General features: G+C 43.3%; 1 protein-coding gene across 5 annotated transcripts in view; it reads right to left on the bottom strand.

Annotated features, from left to right (window-relative positions):
* The window catches only part of ebf1a (EBF transcription factor 1a), a 489,857-nt gene that overhangs the window by 337,727 nt on the left and 132,417 nt on the right, over positions 1–19,713 (bottom strand). The window lies entirely within an intron of this gene.

Here is a 19,713-nt window from a genome sequence, read left to right as displayed (position 1 = left end):
AAAATTAAACAATTAGCAAGCAAGTAGGTTCTCTGAGGCCAGGGAACACTATGAAGAGGTACAGTCCTACCCACCAAATGTACTGGATTTTCATATGAAAGGGAGTCTAAAGGTCATATCGCCTCATTCTGTAAGGTTCCCAGCAACATGAGATACCTATTGAAGGCCCTTGCATGCATAAATCGTCATACAGGAGGTGTTGCCGATTAAACTATCGTATTTCAAAGGCCCTTACAGTCAGTCAGAAAGGAAGAAAAGAGGCCTGTGTCTTTTGTTAGTCAAAGAGCTACAGTAGGTGATAATTAACCCAGTTTTTTTTGTTGCGAAATCCCATGGACTAAAGTCAGAGGATTACCACCCAATCTATTGTTGCTTCAAGATAAGGATGTTTTATCCCACTGTACAATAGGCCCAGTCAGCCCTGTGGAGATGGCAATTAGAAAGCAAACTGCTACTTTTTAAGACATCACATAGTATTAATAATATTATTTCAAATGTAGTCCTTTTATTTAAATATAATTAAAAGGATCGTACTGTACAAATGCAAGCTTCTTCTCGAGAGCATTGGTGGTCTTATTAACAGCAGCGTTGCCTGACTAAAAGACATTTTCCTGATTTACTGCTCTGTGTTTGGCTAAAATATTTATTGGGAAAGACGCAATTATTATTTCATTAATTAGTGTTTAATTAATGCAAAAGTAGGGCATGAGTTATGAGTTTGCTCAATTTGCTGGATTGCTATTCTTTGTGTAAAAAGAACATTTGAAAAGATGTTTTAACTGAAAAAATCATTTATATCTGAATCTCTGTGCTGCTGTTATAGTTTGATCTCCACACATCAGAAAATTAGTAAACATTAATTTGGAACTGGCCTTTATAATATTTAAATATGCAGTAACATCAAGACTAGGAGATTTTCACAGTAACTGTGTTGCAGTGTTAATGTAAGCCTACTTGTGACACTAATAAAGATTATTATTATTATGTATCTTTTTTTTTCAGCCCTTAGTTTTAACTTTTCCACTCACCCCCTGAAAGGGGCTATTTCCCACTGAGGTGCAGCTCCATGGAAGTCAGGTACCTCACCAAAGTGGACCTTCATCACTCGGAAGCCCGGAAGGCTAATCATCCATGGGGGCATCCACAGCAACAACTTCTTGCATTTACACAGTGCCTTTAATGTATAAACTGTCCCAAGGTAATTCAACAGGCGCATCCAAAATTTGACACCATGGCACACAAGGAGATAACAGGAATGATTACCAAAAGATTGGTAGGTTTTAAGGGTTGTTCTCAAGCAAGAAAGAGAGGTGAAGATGTTTAGAGTGGGAGCTCTCGGGCTCAGGGCCTCAGCAGCTGAAGGGACGGCTGCTTATTAAGGGACACTTAACACAGTGGTTGTGCAAGAGGGAAGAATTGGAAGAACGGAGGAATGTCAAGGATGTTAGCTGAACTCAACATAAAATAATAAATAATGTTTATTGTCACAAGTAGGCTTACATTAACACTGCAATGAAGCTACTGTGAAAAACCCCTAGTTGCCACATTCTGGCATTTGTTTGGGTACACAAAGGGAGAATTCAGAATCTCAGCTGATACGGGAATTGAACCCATGCTGCTGGCTTTGTTCTGCATCACAAACCAGCTGTCTAGCTCACTGAGCTAAACTAGCCCTGCTGGTTTCAGCGGACATCTACATTCACAATTTCCTCTTTACAGCAGCGGTGGCGTCACATAGTGAACACTCACTATCCCAGAGAAACCTGACCAATTTCTTTACAGGCAGGCTGCCAAGAACATTTGATTTAACTAGGTTATTCAGCCTTAGTGAACCTGGCATAGATGCTGGCAACGCAAAACCAGTGCTCTGGGAACTGAAATAAAAAAACAAATGAAATGAAAATCGCTTATTGTCACAAGTAGGCTTCAAATGAATTTACTGTGAAAAGCCCCTAGTCGCCACATTCCGGTGCCTGTTCGGGGAGGCTGGTACGGGAATTGAACCATGCTGCTGGCAAGCATTGGTCTGCTTTAAAAGCCAGCTCTCAAGCTCTGTGCTAAACCAGACCCTGGTATTATGCGATTAGTTCTTGAAGGGAATAAATGCGAGGTACGCGTTGGGACTTTGTAGGACAACAAAGCCAAGTCCAGTTCTGCCCTCAAAAGACATTCCACAAGCACTCAATGAGTCAACATGTCAAGGAAGCATTCTCTACTCAAGGGTTATTGATGCTAATTTTCATACCCTGCTACTGCCCCTGCTGATGCAGCTCAGATCGGGCATCAAAGTTGGTACTTTCTGCTATGTATGACTAAGTAGTCCATCATATGGTGAACTCTCCTCTAACATACCTTCCCATACTCTGCCAAGTATCCTTGGCCCAGAGAGGGAGGAGGAAGCAAAAACACACTCATCTGCTCGTTTGCTTCTATTCTGTGTTTCCTATGGCACCCTCTATCATGGGTCTCTACAGTGGGCATTTGTACCCAAACCATACACAATTTCTTAGCCTTGGTTGTCCCCAGCCCCATGCCCTGCTTAGATTCAAAAGCAACTTCAGATTCAAAAACAGCTTCTTCCCCGCTGTTACCAGACTCCTAAACAACCCTCTTATGGACTGAACTGATTAATACTACACTCCTGTATGCTTCACCCGATGCCGGTGTCTATGTATTTACATTGTGTACCTTGTGTTGCCCTATTATGTATTTTATTTTTATTTTATTTTATTTTCATGTACTAAATGACCTGTTTGAGCTGCTCGCAGAAAAATACTTTTCACTGCACCTCAGTACACGTGGCAATAAACAAATCCAAATAAACAAATCCAAATATGTGTACATCACCACTCTGCGCACTTTCCAAAATTGTCACGGCCATGTTAGCACTCAAGTTGGATCAGGACCCCCGCCCATAGCACGGCCGGGTTTTAGGGCAGTAAGCTGTAAACTATCTGGCAGGCTGGGAGAATTAGGTGGCTCTCCCAGGATGCAAGCTGTTACAAATTAGCAGCGGTGGGATATCCTTACGTAGGCAAAGTACTATAGGGCTCCCCTTCACCTATGAAATTGTAGCCTAACAAGAATTGAATCTAATTCTCAAAAAAGCTGGGAATTCTGAAATAATAAAATCAACTGTCTTATCTGTTACAGTGGCTCTTGCCAGCCTGTTTGGGTAAAAGCCATTCTGATTAAATCCATCAATTATTAAGGTGCATCGCAGCACACATTATTGAAAACTAAGCTCTTATAAGTGTTAAACAGCAGTAAATTGCTGATGCTCATGGTGGCGTCTAATAAAAAGACCTTTTTTTGCTGACTGTAATTTAGTAAAATGTCCATTGGTCTAATTCTCAGTGTTCAAAGTCCCATCATCTAACATAAGTTGGTGGTCCTTTACTCTCTCTTCTCTTTGACTTCCAGTCTCGTGTAATGACAGGTCCCTTTAGGAGCAAATGAAGCTCGTTTTCCTCCCTTCAGAATTTTCTCGCTTTCTTTTTGCAGTCAGAGTCACAGCTCTCATCAAAGCCCAGCGGGACTCCTCCAGGCCGCTGCTGGGCACTGACTGGGCCTCCCTCACAAACCTGCTTAATCCACACAAATCAGATTAGGCTAATTTTCCTGGCACAAGAGCCAGCAAACTACACCTCTCACTTGCCAAGAGCTTGGCAGCAAAATGAAGCCTGTAACACAGACACACACACACAAATGCTCCCATAGCTCCACCTTCGCAAGATAAAACAACATTTGGATTGTATACCCTCAGTAACTCAACTCTACCTAACCCTTTAACCAATTTATCACAGAAGCTCTACAGTGACGAAGGAAGCCATTCAGCCCACTGATTCTGCACCAACCCTCTGAAAGAGCACCCTACCTAGGCCCATGCCCCCACCCTATCCCCGTAACCCAGTAACTCCAGCTAACCTTTTGGACACTAAGGGGAAATTCAGTATGGCCAATCCACCTAACCTGCACATCTTTGGACTGTGTGAGGAAACCGGAGCACCCAGAGGAAACCCAGGTAGACATGGGAAGAACGTGCAAGCTCTACACAGACAGTCACCCAAGGTCAGAATCAAACCCAGGTCCCTGGCACTGTGATGCAGCAGTGCAAACCACTGTGCCACCGTGCTGCTCCCAAATCAATATAGTTCAGTTTAGAACCTTTCTATTGACCAATCCTTGTTCAGGACCAGAATTTTACATTATCCTTTATGTTAAGATGTGTTTCCTGACATCGCCCTTGAACTGGATGGTTCAAACTCAGGACCCTCAAGTCACCACTAAATGCAACAGGGAATTCAGGAGAAACTCTTGCTCTTGAGAGTGGTTAGAATGTGGAACAAACTATCACAAGGAGGAGTTGAGGGGAATAACATGAGTGCCTTTTTAAAGGGAAAGCTACATAAACACATGAGGGAGAAAGGAATGGATGGATATACTGATAGTTTTAGCAGATGAGATAGGAGGAAACCTGTGGAGCATAAACTTTTGTGTGAACATGATGGGCCAATTGGCCACCTTCTGCACTGTAAATTTAATATGATATAATTTGCTCCGGACATCCCCCATCTCTTACCCACCTGCCAACAGTTTCCCTCCAGTAACTACCAACTTCTTTAATCTTCAACACCTCAATCAACACCTCAATGTTACACATTCGGGTTCTATTGCCAGGCACTAAAGATTAATTTCCCAAACACTGCTGTAAATAACCCAAGAGAAAGACTATGGCCAGAATTATCTGTCCGTTCACGCTGGTGGGATTCTCCAATCCCGCTGCAGTTAATGAAGTTTTGGCTAAGAGCCCAATTCTCCGTTCTCACTGGTAGGGGTGGCTGGGCAAATTCGGATCGGAGAATCTCAGCCGTAATAAGGGTATTAACCATGAGATTTTTTTTTACACCTTTGTTTCTGAATTATAAACACATTGGAGATGATGGGGAGAAAAAGATAGTTAGGGCCAGTGGGATGGTTGGAGGCCATGTGATGGAGCCTCCAGGATTACATCCAAACAGAGTTAGCAGTCCTATGTATACTCACTTTCAACAAGGTTCCAAGTCAAATTGTTTCAACTTCTCTGTCTAATAAAGGCACCTTCTTAAGTGATGAGCAGCAAATGGGATGCCCATGTCAGATAAACAATTTTTAAAAAAAAACAATTTGTTAAAAGGCTCCTTCCCAAAATGAGCATCACTGCAAGCCTAAGACTGCTCTTACCTCGGTACACATGTCCTTAATATGCAATCGGGGCAGTGGATAAGGATGAAAATGAAACCTCGAGTTGATTTTGCTTCTTAGTCCATTCACATCCGCTCACATCCAGCTCCCCCAGGATCAGCTATCGCGATACAGAGCAGAACTCAAACAAAGAATGGTCCAGTTTGGTAAGTCCTTCCGTTGGACCACATTGTTCATTTACATATTGAGCCACTAGGGAATATCACAAGTACAGTTTTCAGTGTAAAATGGCTCATGCATATGTACACAGTCTGGTCTCATCAATCCATCGTTGGTGGCTGTGACTTGGCCTGAATCTCTGAAATTCCCTCCCTAAATCTCTCCACATCTCCACCTCTCCTCTTTTAAGATATTCCATGAAGCTTCTTGATGAAGCTGTTGTTGATCTCTCCAACTACTTCCTTGTGTGGCTCAGTGTCAGGCCTTCTCTAATAATGCTCCTGTGAAGCATCTGGGGAGATTTTATTGCATTTAAGATGCTCTATAAATGCAAGTTGTTGTTGTGTAAAGCCATCTGGCATTTTACCTGGCCCCTATTTATTATGCACAGGAAATATCTTTTTTGAAACATGGATTAATCTTGTTGCTGCCAATCTTGTTTTAACATCTCTAAATAGCACAGTCCCTCAAACTGCCATTTTATAAAACTCCCATATTACCATCAACATTGATACAAATCTCTCACATCTGGGAGAATGTACAGTATTTATGAAGGGATTGCCAACAACACTCGGGAAACAAGCATCAACACAACAGCCCCAAGACCTTATTTACAGCTGTTTTAACACTGTGCTGGCCTGGACAGCTCATGAAGCCTCTGACTCACACAAACCAACTGCCAGCCAAACATAAAACATGGTTGTAAATTGTTAAGCTTGGTGACTTTCTCCCTGAAATCCCAAGGGTGAGAGCAGGGCTGCAAGTCATAGCTTCAAACAAAATGATCTGGAAAGGAGAGGAAAGACCTGCCTATTGCCTACAAGTCCTGGCCTATCTGAAATTCTGGATTTTCTGCCCCTGAAAGGTTTGGGATAGGAATCTTTACAAGGGAAGCTGGAGGGGTTTTACGGGTCTGTGGCTGCTGGGATTTGGGGACTAAACACCAAGAGGATTACCTTCACCTCTGTACCAGTTTCTGTAATTGGTTGCACATTATAAACCGCTCTTCGAACCTGGAATCTCCTACCAGGGTCCCGAAAAGGCCTCCCTGGTAGGCTCTTTCAGTTATTCTTTGGCTTTCCTGTCCCTCATCTCCCACTCTGTGCCCTTCATCATGTGCCAATCCTCCTCAGACAAGCTTGCTCCCTGTTTACCAGTCACTGAATCTCATGGCTGGCCATGGTGCGATGGCACCCCAACTCAAGTCACCAACTTCCGTATTAATTCTCAATGGTGAGGGAAATTCAGCACCTTTTGCATCCCCATCGGTAAACCCGGTAAGTTCACATTAATGTTACAAGGATTGTCTCTCTTGCATCTACCTTCCCCATAGTAGCTGACAGAGCTAGCCGATATAGCGCTGAGGGAACAGTTTCATCAGCCCTGGTGAAGCAACTCCTGTTTAGATGGCATTTCGGAGGTGTTGCTTTTTTTTCCCCTATGATTATTTTCCCTTCTGCCTGAGCTGGTGCGTGGGATTGAATTTTATTTTCAAAGGCTACGCTCTCGGAGTAATATTGGTTGTAGCCAATGCTGGACATTCGGGGGAAAGAGAGAATAACAGATGCTGGGGGCAGTGGGTGAACTGGGCATGCAATTTCGATAGAAAATTCCTTCAGTAGATAATAAGGCACATTATATCCCTTCATTCATTACTTTCAGCAGGAATGATTACTTTCTCCCTTCATCAAGACGGCAGATATTGGAAGGGGAGTTTTAGGTATATTTATACTGCAAATGGAGGAGTAGTCTGAATTACTTTTTAACTTTTGTTCCATGCCTTCCTCTCCCTCAAGTGCTGAGTTTCTGACCAAGGGTGCTATTGTCACAGGCAGGAGTCATCCGTTAGTACCTCACTGTCAAATGAGAGGAATGCATAGTGCCCCCAAGAGGCCAGATGGGGCCTTGGTTTATTGTAAAAACAAAACACTGCGGATGCTGGAAATCTGAAATTAAAACAGGAATTGTTGTATAAACTCAGCAGGCCTGTGGACAGAGAGATAGAGTTAATATTTTGAGTCTGTATTGATTCTTCAGAGCGAGAAATATTAACTCTGTTTCTTTCTCCATGGATGCTGCCAGACCTGCTGAGTTTTTCCAGCTTTTCCTGCTGTTATCCTCAGTTTATTGGCTAGTTTGACAGACAGCAACTTCGACAACTCAGCACTGCAGTGGACTATCAGCTGAGGTGTGCGCTAAAGTGTCTCGAGTGGGGCTTGAAGCCAGAACATTCTAACTCAGAGGTGAGAGTGCTGCCTTCGGAAGTGTCAACCTTGATGATGTGCTCAAGTGGTTGAAATGTATCAGGAATCATTTCCTTCAGTTGAAGAAATCTGTGTAGTTTGACACTTGCAGTGTGGACTCACTGATAAAGCTCAGCTATTTGGGTACCAGAGGGGTGCCAACACTCAGAAAGGAGCTGGCAAATTTGGAGACAATAGGAAGGAAGATAAGAAAGGAAATAATGAAATAAGAAAAAAAATCATCATTATTCACCATGTCAGACTGAATAAAAAAGTTTGAAATAAAACAAAATGGCACAAAAGCAGGACGCTGTTTTTTATAATGTTCCTATTAGCTAGTGATTAAAATACATCACAAGTGCTTCAGTAATGATGTGAATTATTTTACCAATTAATGGACATTTTCCTTCTCATTATCGCTAAATTAAAACACACTGCGGTCCTGACTCACAGAGATTTGCTGATGCGCTATTTTCTGACATTCCTCGAACAGTGGTCGCTTTTCTCCCCTCCCCACGTGGATTTTCACAAATGACAAATTTGCAGAAATATTGCTGAATATTTGCAGGAAAAGAGCCTTTTTGTTCGCACATCAGCAAATTCTCGTGCTTCGAATCCGATTGAGGCAACCTGTCGTTAGGTCCACGTCTTTTATATTAAGAACACACTGCAGCTGAAAAGGCAGAATGTTCACTGCTGGGAATTAGACTGGCAACTCTATCCCCCCACTCCTCCAACCACCTCAATATTCTCCCCCTTCCGACACCTTGTACCCGAATCCACAGGGGGTTGACTGATGCTGGGGTACAGATTTGCCCTTTCCACTACTCTTTCAACATAATCATTGGTCCAGATGAGACTGAACAGTGGCCAGGATGTTTGTCTGTGGCGGACACTATTGGTGAGACAGAGGGCAGCAGGGTGGCATAGTGGCTAGTGCTGCTGCCTCATGGCGCCAACGTCCCAGGTTCAATCCCAGTTCTGGGTCACTGTCCATGTGGAGTTTGCACATTCTCCCAGTGTTTGCGTGGGTTTCACCCCCACAACCCAAAGTTGTGCAGGGTAGGTGAATTGGCCATGCTAAATTGTCCCTTAATTGGAAAAAATGAATTGGATACTCTAAAAAAAATTTTTTTAAATATTGCTTAGACTAACTTTGTGTTCCAGATTTATTGAATCACTGTGACAGTGATTTCCCCTCAACTCACCTGATGCCAGAGCGGGACTTAAAAAATATGATTTTTCTTCTCATGTTTTCTTATCAATATGAAATCAATCCCAGTTAAACACGCTACAAGCATGCTTTACATTTAATACCTATTCCGGGCACATTCACAAACTTACGGCTGCTTTAAGCAGCAGTTGCTTAATGTGGTGTGCTGCTGGAACTCTCCTGATTGGGACTGCCACACCACTTCTTTGGGCTCAGTGACTCCCTTAAGAGTCTGGTTGCCTCCTTTATCTATTGTTCTTTTCACAAACTATGACTCCCCACTGCCCTGCATCTGAAGCAAGGCAGCAGGAGTGTCACGCTGAAGGCTGCATTGTGACCTGGACCGTATCTCTGTCTTAAGCACGTGCGGTCCTTTCATCTCTCCGTGGGTGCACTGAGTTAACACTTGGCAAAGCATTGTCTAGTTCATGGCCTAAGCTGATTTATTCTGTGGTAGACAAGATGCACAGGAGACTGAATATGCTGAGAAGCACATGGCTCAGCTTCTGGTTGTGTACCACTACAGTTTAAAGATGATCTGCGCATTTGGCTCACTTGAGCGATTGACGCTTGAAATAGAAAGACTGATTCGCTGAATTATGGTCAGTTTTACAAGTCTCAATAACAGAAAAGTAATCGCACACCTTTTGCTACCATGTTTTCTGTGCTAACTCTGGAAGGCCCCCCAACGAGGAGGCAATCTCAAAACCTCTTTTTTTCTTCTTTCATCGGATGTGGATAGCCAACATTTGTTATTCATCCCTAATTGCCGATAGGCCATTTCAGAGGGCAGTTCAGAGTCAACCATATTGCTGTGGGTCGGGGATCACATCTAGGCCAGACCAGGTAAAGATGGCAGATTTCCTTCCCTAAAGGACATGAGTGAACCAGGTGAGTTTTTACAACCATCAATGATAGTTGTCATGGTCACATTTACTGAAATTAGCTTTTTAATTCAAGATTTATTAACGGAATATAAATTCCACCAGCTATCGTGGCAGGATTTGGACCAATGTCCCCAGGGCACTTACCTGGGCCTCTGGATTACTAGTCCAGTGACATGACCACACCACCATCACCACCCCTAAATTAATCATTGATCCATCCTCAATGGGAATCAATTCATACTGGTGCCCCAAATCTGTAGTCAGTCTTTGAGCACTGGGCAGGTCCACGGTTTGTTCATGATTCCTTGCTCTTAATATTAGCACAATGGCATCACAAGACTACCCAACATTGTACTAGGCAGCAGATCTGCAGGAGGATGGACATATCCTGACAATATTTTGAGAGTGTCTGGTGAAAAACCCCTGGCTGCTGTAAATTTCAGTCTCAATTTGGAGTCAAGTGTCAAAATTTCCCACCCTCGCTCAGGGTTGGGATTTTCCGGTGCCTCTGAAAGTGAATGCAGTTTTGGCTGGAACACCAAATTTTCCATTCTCGGTCACAGCAGGTCCCACCACAGAAAAGGCCAGAGAAGCCTGCCCAAAATTAGGTAAGAACAACTTGCATTCACATAGCACCTCTAACTTATTAAAATGTCCCAAGTTGCTTCATTGGAATGTTAGCAAAAAATGAATCAGTACTGAACTACACAAGGAGATGTTAGAAGAGATGATCAAAAGCTTGGCCTAAGAGGAGTATCTTAAAGGAAAAGAGGGAAGTGGAGAGATTTAGGGAGGGACTTCCAGAGTACAGAGCCAACGCAGCAAGAAGACAGAGCAATGAATATTCTGGTTGTACCAGAAGCCAGAATTGAAGGAACGTGGGGATCTCAGGGTTGGGAATGTTACAGAGATAGGGGGGGGACTGAAGTTGTGAAGGGATATGTGAACAAAGAGGAGAAGTTTTAAAATAATTTAATTCTCTTACTTCAGCATTCCTACCTCACTTTAACACTTAAGGTTGAATGTATAAATGCAAGGCCCGATTTCTGAGCCCAGGTTTGATCCTGGGTTTGTGTGAACTTAACTGATACTTCAGCACTAACAAAGGGACAACACTGGCTAAAATAAAAATGCTTTTTTATACCTAGCTTAGCTGGTTGGCACAAGCACAAAATTGAACATTTCCAGCTTTCGCTCAGTCCCGGCCAGCCAATTCTGTTTATAAAAATGTGGATCTTCCCAGTGACTGGTCCTGGTTATATTAGGGTTGCTGCTGGGTATGAGATCCCAGAAGCAAGTGCAAACACCTTTAAGCAGCTTGAATGGTAGAAAGCTACTCTCCTACCTCCCTACCTAAATTATGTCAAATATTTCAAAATATATTGACAGTGTGTTTTATTAGTTCAAAGCTGCATGAATAATGAAACAACCCCCTCTGCTCTCTATATTATATGTTCCCTATGTTGGTTTCCATCTGGGTTCAAAAGGGGACACTGTAAGTAGTACAGAGAGAGAGTCTTCTTGTACCAATTATATTGGCCCAAGGGCAGTATGCTAATGAGGAAATAAATCGTACAAAACACTAAACTCACTGTCATCACTGGGTTTTAATATGGTAATTTGCGCTATAATGGAGTTCAAACACTCTAACTCACAGCAAATGGGGTAAATAAAATTCATATTGGTCTCTTTTCTTTTGGAAGGCAGGACAGCTTGACAGCTGAGACACGTGGGAAATGAGACAAGGTGGCAGCTTATACACCAAGAGTCCTTTTGCTGCCTCACAGTTCAGCTTTAATAATTACTTAGTAGGACAGAGAAATCCCGCCGGTCCCTGAAGAATGTTCTGCTTTCTGCGACTTTGACAACAAAACTTTCACATCTCTCTTGGCAGGTGGGACATCCATTAGAGTCACCTTAAATAAAAGAGCAACAGGTCCTTGCTTTAACCCTTCACTCCCACCAAGGGACAGAGACAAAAAATTATTTAAAATGCTGTCTTTGCAGCACAAGTTCAGACCTACAGTCTGCAAACAAGAACATGGTCCACCTCCCGGTCATTCTCCAGCAGATATTTATTCTTTGTTACTGCGCCATTTCCCCTTCTGTTTGTCACTCCCTCACCTCCCCGCTCCTTAAGGTATGCAATGTTCAATTGGCATTGTTAGCTCTTCAGCACCCCTCCTCTGTGGTCCATTCTTCCATTATCTGTTCGTCTTTATCTGTTGGACGCTGCGACAACGGATGAACAGACATCACGCGACAATCGCCAGGCAGAAATGTCCCCTCCCAGTCAGGGAACACTTCAGCAGTCAAGGGCATTCAGCCTCTGATCTTTAGGTAAGCGTTCTCCCAGGCGGCCTTCAGGACATGCAACAACACAGAATCGCCAAGCAGAAACTTATAGACAAGTTCCGCACACATTAGTAGGGCCTCAACCGGGACCTTGGACTCATGTCTCATTACATTCACCCCCCACCATCTGGCCTGGGCTTGTGTAATCCTACCAACTGTCCTGGCTTGAGACAATTAACATTTCTTTAACCTGTGATTATCCCTCGCTCCAGTCGCACCGTCTGGACCTGTAAAGACCTAATTACCTGCTAAAACTCGCATTCAATGTATCATCTTGCATCATTGACTTTGTCTATATATGAGTTTGTGGAACCCACCTCTTCACTCACCTGATGAAGGAGCTGCGCTCCGAAAGCTAGTGATTCAAAACAAACCTGTGGGCTTTAACCTGGTGTTGTAAGACTTCTTACTGTTAGCCTGGACATTGACTCATGAAAGGCTAGTTGGACACAGGGAGAAAATCACTGTATGGTTTGCTCTTGACTGATCTCTATTATGTGTGAACTTTGCAGCAGGAGTCACTGAGTAGCAAGCAAGGAACGCTGGCTGTTGTCAACAATCCTGCCATAGGACTGAGCTTGAACCCAAAGATCTTCTGAATTGTCGATGTGTTAACCACTTAAGATCCCTCCTGTGTAGATTATTATAATACAGAAGGAGACCATTAGGCCCATCAAGCCTGTGTCGCCTCTTTGAAAGAACCATGTAATTAGTGCCACTGGTCCTGCGCTTTGAGTACAGCCTCAGTAGACTTTCCCTCTTCACATATTTAACCAATGCTCTTTGTGAATGTTTACCAGTGCTTCTGTTGCCTGGATCCCAGGGTAGTGACGCTCACACAATGATTTGCGCTGGTATAATTGGCTCCTTTATCTAAATGGCTAAATTTGCAGTCATGGAAAGTGATGAATGGGAGAATTACCAGGAATGGTAGATCCATAGTCTGTGGCTCTTTCAGCAAATAAGAAAGCTCAGATTTCCATTGGGCAGGATTATGATTTCAAGCGCAGCAGAACAGTAATAATACCAGACTTGTATAGAAACTCATCCATATTTTCAAAAAGTAGTGTGTAAAATAAATAATCTCACCCATTCAAGGAAACAAGAATTCAATATTCTGCTTGAAATGAAAAAAATGGAAGATGGAGCCAACAGTCCAAGTGGCCAGATCCTATGCAAATACTGTTCCATAAATGTCTGGGAACCTCACAAAATTGAATGCACTTGCTCAGTCTCCCACAATAGAGCTGCAGTCTCCTGGTATTTACTTCTATTAATATTCACAGTTTGGCAGCTAAATGCTGCTGGGAATATAGCAAGGATCGGGGCAACCTACGGCTCAGGCAACAAAAAACAGGAAACTCTGCAATCCGCACTGCGCAAGCAAGTTGTGGCATGTTCACAAGATGGATACCGGTCCTCGAGTCTGATTAATGGTTCCACCAACAAAAGACGCTCCCTTTATATTGGATATAAATCTGCAAGTGCTAGGGTTACCTGGCAGACAGCTAATCGTGTCACTATCGATGGGCCCTTGCCCCGGACAGTAAAGGAGTTTAAAGTCAATCATTAACCCACCCATTGGTTCCCTAGGGGGGAGCCAATTTCCTTACTCATTGGGTACCACCCCTAGGGCACTAAGTTCCCATGGGTCACAGTTTGCCTTTCAATAAAATGCAGGAGAGTCAGCAATTATTTATGCCATAATCAGTGACTGGCTAGCAAAATCCCTCTCTCAGAAACTCTACGCTCCCACAATTTCAACAGCAGGTTGATTGGACATGTACGAACAGACATACGAATAAGGAGCAGGGATAGGTCACTCGGTCCTCCAAGCCTGCTCCACTATTCAATAAGATCGTGGCTGATCTGATTTTACCCTCAAGTGCACATTCCCGCCTACTGCCAATAAGCTTTCACCCCCTTGCTTATCAAGAATCTATCAACCTCTACCTTAAAAATATTCAAATATTCCCTGATCGCAATTTGAGGAAGAGAGTTCCAAAGACTCACGACACTCTGAAGAGAAGCAGTTTCTTCTCAATCAGAGGAGGGACACATTTTCTCCATACTTTGGTAAAAGAAGGATTTCAGCCACTTTTCATTGGGATAACTGGGTAGTGATGAGGAGCAAGAACATTGGTCGAGGCTGACCAACTCATAACAGAGCACCGACTGAATCTTAAACTCCGTGGGCGGCATAGCTCAGCAGCACACTACATGGTGGATTTGTCCACTCAGCATTTTAGGGTTCCGACATAGAAAGGTTTTTTTCCCCCTCTTTGAAAGAATCAGCCTTTGACAGAAAATAGCTCTAGTGATTGCGTGTTGGAGTCTTGGAACCACTAATCAGACTCGAGGACTGCACAGGCTTGAGGCCTGAGAAGAGCCAACAGAGAAATAGATGTTGGTTAGAGCGAAAAACTAGGCCGTCCCGATACCACACCAGCTAGCCAGAGAAGGTCAGTCAACAAGAGGCCAAATTGACAAATGTATAAACGCTCACAAAATCAAATCAATAGCAAGTTTAGATTCTTAATTTTAAAAAATGACGGGAGATAGAAGGATGAGGCCAAGACATCTAAGCAGTAATGCATGACACATAGACTCAATAATTCTATCACAAAAGAACCCTTCACTAGCTTTGATTGATGAAGGGAGCCACTGTTATTCAGTGGTCTCCATTTACGGCTGGATTTGGTTTTGCAAATTCGGCATTGACTTTTTTTCATCCCTGTAGGCCTCTGGCCAATTTTGTCATACAAATTGACTGGGAAATCCTGCAGTTCCTTTCTTCCGACGATTGGTCATTTTCACAGCAGCAAGGGCTGTCATCGAAGGGGATTTGAGGAGTTTCAAGTATAGGCTGTGTGTGGTATTAGAGGCCAGGAAAACAATTTATCTATTGATTGAAGGAGAGATATGGTGGGGAAAAAAACAGCAGAAGGCCAAAATCGACGAAATGAAATGAAATTAAAATGAAATGAAAATCGCTTATTGTCACGAGTAGGCTTCAATGAAGTTACTGTGAAAAGCCCCTAGTCGCCACATTCCGGCGCCTGTCCGGGGAGGCTGGTACGGGAATCAAACCGTGCTGCTGGCCTGCTTGGTCTGCTTTAAAAGCCAGCGATTTAAAACAGAAAGCAAAATGGATGGAGAGAGAAAACAGGAGAATAGAGAAAGAGAGGCTGAGGAAAAGGAAAGACTAAAAGGGGAGACAGGAAATAGAGAGAATGTAAGAGAGGAGAAAATAGAGGGAAAAGAGGCAGAAAGAAAAGAGACAGAATTGCAACAGGGGAGTGAAATAAAGAAATAGAGAGTCAAACAAAGACAGGGGAGAAATAGAGGGAATGAGGGAGAGAGAAAACATAAATGAAAAGACTGACAAAGAGAGAGGAAAGAGGGGCAGCACAGTGGCGCAGTGGTTAGCATTGCTGCCTCACGGTGCCAAAGTCCCAGGTGCAATCCCGGCTCTGGGTCACTGTCCGTGTGGAGTTTGCACATTCTCCCCGTGTTTGCGTGTGTTTGGTCACCACAATCCAAAGATGTGCAGGTTAGGTGGATTGGCCACGCTAAATTGCCCCTTAATTGGAAAAAATGAATTAGGTGCTCTAAACGTATCAATAATAGAGAGCTAAATAAAAACAAATGCTTAACATGGTCAAATCAAATCTCCCTGTCTACTATTTGTAACTCATTTGAATAAATGGGTTAAAATTTTCATCTTAAATAGCAGAAAGAGGAATTTCCTGAATGTTAGCCATTAACACAGCACAGAGTAATATCTAGCCCAGATGGAGAGAAACAAACAATGAGGAAAAGTCAAGCAGAAAATGAGGGAAAGGTGAAGAGTGCAGAGAAATAAAGAATTTTGTTTAAAGTTTGAAGATGTAGACATATCTAGATTTAGACACATCCGAAAGCAACTAGACATTTATGTTTGCACACACTCACACACACAATATTATTCTGTCTGCTGTGTCTCCTTGATTCAGGCAATCCCTGCTTTCTGCTGCCAAATCCTGATCTCGACGTAATGGGGAGCAAGCTCACTGCTCGTCTCGAGCTATCGATTAGCTGCTACTCTCTTGAAGGATGCTACACTTTCTCCTGCCGTCTAGTTCACAACGGGTAAAAATTGTCCAAACTAATTAATGTCATGAAATGTCAGTTTGACATGGCGTGACAGGCTGCCTTTCAGACTCAGCTGCTCTCTGCTATTAAATGATATGAGCATCAGACAACTTTATTCCTTTGTTCTCCTCTCTATCCCTGCATTTACTAAAGAGCATTTTCTAGTTAACAAACACATTCAGAAATCACATTGGGTATATATATATTTTTTTCACTTTACAGAGCATCTGGTCCCTTAATGTCAGATCAGCACAGACAGGTCGACAATATTGTGAAATGTCAAATCCATATAACTCTTTTCTTCCCGCTCTAGTTACTTCTTTCCTCTCTTGAAAGCACCAGCTCCTGAGTGCAAGGCCCTGCGGCACTTCCCAGGACCCCCTGTGGGCTGGACGTGCGAGCAAGGTGGATGAGGGCAGGGTCAGTCCGCCGTGTGGTGCTTTCCGGGCTTCACTTGCCTGCTGCCACTCATGACAGCAGTCACATGAGTAAAGGACACCCCGACGAGCTACTGGAGGTTGCATAGCATGCCATGGAGCCAGTCGTGTCAGTCTACCATCAGACCCTCCAGCAAAGGAAGTGGAATGATGGGTAGGGTGAAGATATCTTTTAGCATCACTTGGATTAATGCTGCTGGTTTATGGATTCCAGCTGGTCTGACTGTCCCCACTCCAGATCATGAGCTTGAAGCCATCACATCCAATAACCTTTCCACCAATGGGGCGGCACGATAGTGCAGTGGTTAGCACTGCTACCTATGGCGCTTACGACCCAGGTTTGATCCCGGCCTGGACCACTGTCTGTTTGCAATTTACACATTCTCCCCATGTCTGCGTGGGTTTCACATCCACAACCCAAAGATGTGCAGGTTAGGTGGATTGGCAATGCTAAATTGGCCCTTAATTAGAAACAAATTATTGGGTACACTAAATTAATTTTTTCACCAGGAGATTAAGGACAGATGTGTGCCACTTTCCACATCTTTGAAGAATCCATATGGCCATCTTACTATACAGCACTGGATCATAAAGATCGCCACAAATGAGTAGATCTCACCAACAAAGAGGAGATTTTGCAACAAACCAGTTAACCTATCACAAACCAACCCAGCTGCCTGGTGGAACACGCTTTCAAAAGCCCTCAGTACAATCCATTTATGAGTTTCTGTTTTTTTAAAATCAGCCTTATATAATTGATCACGTTACTCCTTAAGACAGGTCAAGTTTTTTTTTATTGTAATATGAATTGGAATCCATTTAAAATGAATGGAGTTATCTTTTCCTGAAAACAAAAGAAAAACACAGCTGAAGCCAAAGGAGCGGGCGGGGGGGGAGGGGGGGGGGGGGCGACGATAGACCGATCCAGAGGGCAGCGAAATGTACATACGGTCAGTTAAATGGAGGACAAAATAAACCGCTCTGTACAATAAAGTAAATTAGCACAGGCAAGAAAAATGTAATGTATATATACAACTGTTTATCAACATGAGAAATGCCAATAAAAAGATTTTTAAAAAAGTGAATGAGTTATCTTGGGATAATGATCGAAAAATCTGGGGCATTGACCCTTGTTGGGATATAGTTCCATGGTGGCTGGTGGCCTTTGCAATAGTATGTCCAAGTGTAAACCTAAGCTGTGCATTTGATAGTAGACAACACTCAACCTCCATGCGTACGCATGGCACAGCATAGTGATCAGGAGTGAGAACCTTGCGGCTACTCATTCCCTTTCTATGGCTCAGTGAGATATAGAGGCCAACTGCTCAGCATCAATCCCCAACTAAAACAGACAACCTCTAAACAAATGACAAGCAGGGAATGAGCTTGGGACCTTTGCATTTAATATGGCTCAGATCCATTCTGTATGGCGCATTTACACACCTGCAATAGAACTCCACCAAACACTGGCCTTTATAAGTGACCCTTAGTGTAATCTGAGCAGTTAGTTACAATTCTAGAATTAGATGTTCTAAACCACATCACAAAATTACAGGGTCTGTACATCAAAATAAATTTACTGGTACAAAGTGATTAAGAGCATACAAAAGACACGGTAAGACACAATGTAAATGTGTGTGTCTGTTCTTCTTTACAAGTGTCTCATGTGAGAAAGAGCCTGCGCCTTCAAGACTATTGTATAATCCAACGTTTTGCAATTTTACTTATTTTTGGAGATCCCACTGCTTGCTGACCGATATCTGGGTGGTCAACAGGCCATACGTTCCTCTCTGTAAGGTTGCTGTGACTTTACTGGATATGAGTTATGATGAGGAAACATGTTTGAAGTCTGTGCTGAGGAGGTCTTGTGCAGGTCAGTGTGAACCGCTCGCAGCTGTTCGGACAAGTTAGCTGGCTTCAAGCTGCAAACCAACTGCATGAGCACCATTTAACTAATGGGAAAACGCAGTAACGTTCATTCGCAGTTCTTCCTCCTTGGTCGGCCGCAATCCGGTAATAAGGTGACCAGTACGAGTGGTGTGCAGTTAGTTTCGCCAGGATCATACCACCACCAGCCACTCTCTATAGCCACTATCACTGCCACTTCCTGGTCAGTTGCTAAGCAATGATGTTACATTACCAGTGGAAGCCAATACAGTCTTCTCTTTTTGTAGCTAAACAATTGACCATTGCCAAGTCAGCTGATATTAGCCAGATGGGCAGAGACGAGACTGATATAGTTGATATCATTGCAAATTGGCTAGGCTGAAAATATAACCCTTTGGAAGTGTGGTCCTTGCTTGCGATCCAGTGACCTCCATTGGAAAGGGCATGGTCATAGAGCTTGCCTGCGATGCCCCATGGTCAATTAGCTTAAGAACATTCACGTGCAAAAGAGTGGCCAGTTCAGCAAGATTCCCTGGGCTACCAATGTGTATGGAGCTGTACCCCAGCATGAATGAGCAACTCCTGAAGAGGAGGCAAGAGAAAGCAAGAGAAATTGGGTTTAAAGAAAAGAACTGGTTTGAATTTAAGGAAGAAATCAATGAGCCTGCCTTCCTTGCACAACACGATCATGTACCAGAGAAATAGATCTGTTGGTTAGGATTCCTTGCCCAATTTTTATCTGATTAAATCCCATCACTGGAAAATCGGGAATGCCATTAACCCCCATGTCTGATTCCCCAATCCATGCTCTCCTTGAGCAAGGCTGCAAATTGGAAAGGAAATCTCTCTGAACGAACCATCCAATATCTCGTCATTATGATGTCCCAATAGCTGTCAGTCATGACTCAGTCGATATAATAATCTTGCCTCTGAGTCAGAAACTTATGGGTTTAAGGCCCACACTAGAGGTTTGAACACCAAGTGTACGCGGACACTCCAATTGAGGGAGTTCTGCACTGGCGGATGAGATATTAAACCAAAGGCCTGCCTGCCCTCTCGGGCTGATGTAAGATGTCCCATTACATTGTTTTGAAGAAAACAGCCAAGTTATACCCAGCAAACAGGAAGACTTGCATTTAAATAGTGCCTTTCAT

This window comes from Scyliorhinus canicula, chromosome 4 (assembly GCF_902713615.1).
Source record: "Scyliorhinus canicula chromosome 4, sScyCan1.1, whole genome shotgun sequence".
Classification (NCBI taxonomy): domain Eukaryota; kingdom Metazoa; phylum Chordata; class Chondrichthyes; order Carcharhiniformes; family Scyliorhinidae; genus Scyliorhinus; species Scyliorhinus canicula.
The sequence above is the reverse complement of the archived record's forward strand: the minus strand, read 5'-3'. Positions and strand labels throughout refer to the sequence as shown.